Genomic DNA, 5,874 nt, shown 5'->3' with positions numbered 1-5,874 from the left:
AAATATTCAGAAGTTTAACATGTGAGGAGGGGCATCGCAGACGCTTCTTGCCTGGGGTGCCTTTTGATCTAGGGAAGCCTGTCAGGGCGAGCAGGAGTTAGTTTCACATACCTGTTTTCAGGCTGTAATCTGTGGGCACCCTGCCCTGTGGGAGGGATCCCAGTAGCCCAGACTCAGGGCTGGAACAAGCCCCTATTTTAGGGGGAGGCTGCATGGTTTAGAGCAGGGGTGGGCAACCTGAGCCTGAGAAGGAGTCAGAATTTAGCAGTGTACATTGCCAAAGAGCCACAGTAATATGTCAGCAGCCCTGCATCAACTCCACTCCCCCAGCTCTCACTGCCTCCCACCCACCGACTGACCCGCCAATCAGTGTCTCCTCCCTCCCCACACCGCCCGATTAGCTGTTTCGTGGCATGGAGGAGGCTCTGGGCGGAGGGGAGAGGAGCGAGGGCACGGCAGGCTCAGGGGAGTGGGCTGGAAGGGTTGGAGTGGAGGCAGGGCCTGTGGAAGAGCCAGAGGTTGAGCAGTGAGCACCCCAGGCACATTGGAAAGTTGGCATCTGTAGCTCCACCCCGGAGTCAGCACCTATAGAAGGAGCCGCTTATTAACTTCTGAAGAGCCGCACGTGGCTCTGGAGACACAGGTTGCCTGCCCCTGGCTCACAGCAATCTGATGCCTCAAACAATCTGTCTCTCCCAAAGTGTTGGATCTGCATCCCCAGAAGGCTCCTGCACTGCCTCCCCCCTTTTCACAGTCTATAGAAAGGAGCAGCATCAAGGGTTAGTGATGAGCGACAAGGTACGACATGGGTGGCAGAGGCTACAGGATCCCAGAGTGTTTGCCTGTCTGGGGCATTTTGAGTGAGATCTCAGGGACACATTGTAAGGCAGAATCACAGGAATATATATGAAAGGAGCATAGGGCCATAAGGATGTAAGAACGGCCATACTGGGTCAGACCAAAGGGCCCTGTAGCCCAGTATCCTCTCTTCCCATAGTGGCCAATGTCAAGTGCTTCAGAAGGAATGAACAGAACACGTAATCATCAAGTGATCTATCCCTTGTCGGCCATTCACAGATCCTGGCAAACAGAGGGTAGGAACACCATCCCTATCCATCTTGGCTAATACCCATTGGTAGGCCTATCCTCCAGGAATATATCTGGTTCATTTTTTGAACCCTGTTATAGTCTTGGCCTTCACAATATCCTTTGGCAAGGAGTTCCACATGTAGACTGTGGGTTGTGTGAAAAAATACTTCTTTTTGTTTGTTTTAAAGGTGCTGCCTATTAATTTCATTTGGTGGCCCCTAGTTCTTGTCTTAGGAGATGGAGTCAATAACACTGCCTTATATACTTACTCACACCAGTCATGATTTTATAGACCTCTAGAATATCCCCCCTTAGTCATCTTTTTTCCAAGCTGAAAAGTCCCAGTCTTCTTAATCTCTCCTCCTATGGCAGATGCTCCATAACCCTAATCATTTTTGTTGTCCTTTTCCGAACTTTTTTAATCCAATATGTCTTTGAGGTGGGGCGACCACATCTGCATGCAGTATTCAAGATGTAGGTGTACCATGGATTTATATAGAGGCAATATGATCATTTCTGTCTTACTATCTATCCCTTTCTTAATGATTCCCAAGATTCTCTTTGCTTTTTTGACGGCCGCTGCACATTGAGCGGATGTTTTCAGAGAACTATTCACCGTGACTCCAAGATCCCTCTCTTGAGTGGCAACAGCTATTTTAGACCTCATCATTTTATATGTGTAGTTGGGATTATGGTTTCCAATGTGCATGATTTTGCATTTATCAACATTGAGTTTCCTCTGACATTTTGTTGCCCTTTCACGCTGTTTTGTGAGGTTTTTTTGTAACTCTTTGCATTCTGCTTTGGACTTTGAGTAATTTTGGATCATCTGCAAATTTTGCCACCTCACTGTTTACTCCCTTTTTCCAGATCATTTATGAATACGTTGAAGAGTACTGATCCCAGTACCGACCCCCTGGGGGACACCACTATTTACCTTTCTCCATTTTGAAAACTGACCATTTATTCCTACCTTTTAACCAGTTATTGATCCATGAGAGGACTTCCCCTTTCATCCCATGACAGCGTAATAGAGCAGAATAGGGTTTCCTTGGCAGGGGGAGTAAACTGAGAACATATCAGGAGGTTGTACACATTTATTATCCTGGTGAAAAAGTGTGTCTGATATTCAGTCTTTGCTGCTCCTGCCGGCTGTGACTGCTGAGGACATTTTCCTTCTCTCCTCCTGGGTCTCTCTTCTGCCAGATTCTTGGCCAGTGCGGCCACCCTGCAGGCGATGGCAGAGCAGTTTGGTAATCGGCTGCCGGACTCACCACATAAGAGCGCAGCTGCTATAGCACCTTGACTGATCATGGGCCAGGTCCTGCTGCCCTGGCAGCCCAGGATAACCTCCCACTGATGGCAATGGGAATTTAGCCTTTGTAACTAGCTGCTTGTACCTGAGGTCTCAGCTATGAAGTAAGCTGGTGGCACACACAGCTTCATCCAAAGAAGTGAAGGATGTAAGCGAAAGAAGAAAGTTGGCCACCTGGGGAGCTGCTGCAGTCCCATAAGCACAGCTGGAAGGGAGAAGAGGAAAAACTCCCTGAAGTGCTCAAAGCAGCACCGAGAAAAGGAAGTTTGTCAGTGAGATCAGTAGCAATAAATATGAAATGAAGGAGTGCTTTCCCCTCTGTGATGCCATGTTCGAATTATGTTACTTTACGATGAGATAAAGCTTGAAAATATCCTGCTCTAATTTCAGGATGGGTCTGTAACCATAATCGTTCTCTGTGGGAAGTGGCCTCTAGATAGTGATCTTTGGGAAGAGCTGGCTGAAGAGCCTTCCTACGAACCAGGAGATCATGGCTTGGCCTGCCAGTTCTTCCTTACTGAACCTGGCTTGTCTGCTAGGCTCCTCTTTTTGTATCTCTTCTCATAAAAAGAAAAGACCTCACAGCACAATCCTTGTAAGTGCTCATTCAGGACGGAGAGAGCTTTCTTGTGGCAAAGCCTTGGAAAGTGGCAAATGCTAAGTCTGAAGCTGATGGAAAGGTATCATGACTCAGAGTTGAGTTGAAGTTGCTGTGACTGAAACCCAGAGCACTAACCACTCTAGGATCACAGCAGCTTGTGGGAGAAGCGCATGTTTGAAGCCCTCTGTAAACTCAGCTGTGGCTTTCCAAGCACAGAAAGCCAGCCCACTCAAGCTCTGCAAGTTTTGTGGGAAATGGGGAACGTCTGTACTTTGGCATAGGAAGGTGTTGTCTTGGACCATCAAGGGGAACAGTTGCAAATAGATAGTTGAGGAAGGCACCACGGCTTAGTAGGTTAAAGCACCTGTCTTGTAAACAGGAGATCCTGGGTTCAACTCCCAGTAGTGCCTTGTTGTAAAGCTTTTTTCTTCTCTGCTCATGTTTTCCTCTGTCTTCCTAGGAAACAGAAGAGACCTCTCTTGGCAATGTAAGTAGTTGCTTCCTAAGGAAAAGGCTTCTTTGCAAAGGAGCGTTGGAGAGAATCAAATCACCAGCCTCGAGTTGATGAAAAGGCTATTGGTGTTGGCAAGGAGGTTGCTTTGACTGCAATTGCTATGACACCAGAGCTTGTGTCCCATGCCCATGCAATTCACTAGAAATGTCTATGCACAGAGACCCTTCTAGAGGGTTCTCTGTAGGGCTTGCAGGAAATTGAGAATTACTGTCCTTTCACCTTTCATTTTATTGTTGATGAAAGATGGAGCAGTTACGGGAGAAGTCCCAGAGAGTGGCACCGTGGCAGAGCTTGCCAATAAACCTGCTGAATAAAGAGAAAATTCAGGATCCAGCATCCAGTGCTTCCTTGCTGAACGTGCCTCCTCTTCTCACCTTTTGGTCAATGTTTTTTGTTCACGGAGAAACCCGCCTTTGACTAGCCATACCCATGCTTGCAAAAGGAACAGGTCTTTTTGTTGACAAGTGTTGAAAGGAGGCATCAGATGAACATGGAAACAAGGTAAAGGTTGCTGTAACTCATCTTCAGGCACGGCTGTTGAATCTGGGCTGCCTCTTACAATACTGTACTAGTGACAAGTAGCAAAACCCCTCCAGGTGCTGTGATCACTTGGCCAACAACATGCCGTGACACACTATGGACACGCATGGTCCATGTTAAAGAGCTTTCCCTCAACCCTCCCACTTCCCTGGTTCTTGTCAGACAAGCAGCAAAAGGCCAGAAGTCCAAAGCACAGACAATGCGATGTTTACTGGGGTTAGTTTCCAAGCAATCATATTTCGGAGCCCTTCACACCAGTTGGGTTTATATCTATACGCCAATAGAGTCTGTTCCCCAGTGTTCCCTTCCAAGCTCTCATGCCACAGAGCATTTACCCTGTATCCCCCTTCCCAGCTCTGACGCCGCAGAGCCTTGCCTGTGTCCCTGTTTCCCGTCCCCTCCCTTAGCAAGCATGATTCCAATTTCCCTTCCACTTCCTGTTTGACCCCAGTTTATATAATATTCTCATCTATACCTTAAGCAATCGTTTTACTGAAATTTAACCAACCAATCCTAACATATCGTAACATAATTCTCTCACCAACTATATCCCACTACCTTAATTAACTTACATCTCGCAAAATTAATTATAGAGCAGACAGAAACAAATAGCGAACCAGACAGATTAACAATAGAAAACTGGGGGGCATAAAGATAAAACATACAGAAATGAGGGTTTCACAGCCACAACCATTGATAAGTGATTTCTTGCCAGACAGGATGCTGGCAAACTAAGTTTTCTTTAACCATCTTAAGATCCGTTCCTTTATCTAGTGGTGATGGGCACTCTCTGGACAGGATCTTCTTCCTAACCGCTCAATATCACCTTATTTCAGTGTGTCTGGTTTGGGATGTGACAATGTGACCGTACGCTTCCCAGCTTATGGCTGCCCCTGCTGCTTAGCCAAAGGGCTTAGCCTAAGAACAAGGTCTCCGACTATCCTAGTGAGAGCAGCCCCATACACAGGTGGACTGTGATTTTGAGTCTTCGTTTTTATACCCCTGTAACTAGCTAAGTGATAAAAACACACCTAAGTGCTATAGCAGTCTCACATGTAGATGTAGCGAGGCCAGAGCTGGCTCCGGTTCGCACTGTGGATGCTCACACACAAAAACAACAGCGATGACAACACACTAACATTTCTGTAGTTGACAGGATTTGAACCTGCGTCAGGGGGACCCCCACAAGGGATTTTAAATCCATCACCTTAACCACTCGGCCACAACTATTTGATGGACAGCTGCTTAGCTACACTATGATTCTGTTCTCACAGAATTATCCCTTCAAATTGCTTGCTCAGACCAGCTTCCCCACCACAAGTGTGTCCATGGCGGAACAGAGAGAATTTCTGCCCATTTCTCTTCCGGCTGGAGCATGATCGGAGTATGTTTGTGGTTAATGACTCTGCAATAGATTGTTGTTCATTCCCCACTTCGACAAGTCAGACAGTCCCTTTCCTATTCAAATCTCCAGCACATCGCTTCAAGAGCAGGGGTCAGGATTTCTGTGGGGCACTGTCAGGGATGCAGGTAGCTACATCCCCTCTGTCTGACTATAGCCATTGTAGGAGAGAAGGTTTCAATGGAATTGAATGCCCTGGCTCAGACAAGAGACACAGGGAGGTTTTACTGTTCATGGATCTGTGCAAAGGAAATTGTGTTTCTGTGTGAAATTGAGGAGGGAAATAAAACATTCATGTGGCGGCCCAATGCCCTAAGGAATGTGGGCGAAGGACTCGGGCTGAGAAATGATTTAACGGGTTTGTATCAATTTCTTGCCCTGATTAAAAACTATGGCTAAAAGGCAGCCTTTGT

General features: G+C 46.8%; 2 non-coding genes across 2 annotated transcripts; one reads left to right on the top strand and one right to left on the bottom strand.

Annotated features, from left to right (window-relative positions):
* The first annotated feature begins 3,341 nt into the window (after positions 1-3,341).
* Positions 3,342-3,415, top strand: TRNAT-UGU (transfer RNA threonine (anticodon UGU)). Its single transcript has one exon. It is a non-coding gene; the product is annotated as a tRNA-Thr (tRNA).
* A 1,788-nt stretch (positions 3,416-5,203) lies between these two features.
* On the bottom strand, positions 5,204-5,289 carry TRNAL-UAA (transfer RNA leucine (anticodon UAA)). The gene has a single exon. It is a non-coding gene; the product is annotated as a tRNA-Leu (tRNA).
* Positions 5,290-5,874: the final 585 nt, after the last annotated feature.

Source organism: Eretmochelys imbricata, chromosome 28 (genome assembly GCF_965152235.1).
Source record: "Eretmochelys imbricata isolate rEreImb1 chromosome 28, rEreImb1.hap1, whole genome shotgun sequence".
Taxonomy (NCBI): domain Eukaryota; kingdom Metazoa; phylum Chordata; order Testudines; family Cheloniidae; genus Eretmochelys; species Eretmochelys imbricata.
Note: the sequence above shows the minus strand (reverse complement) of the source record. Positions and strands in the feature narration are given on the sequence as shown.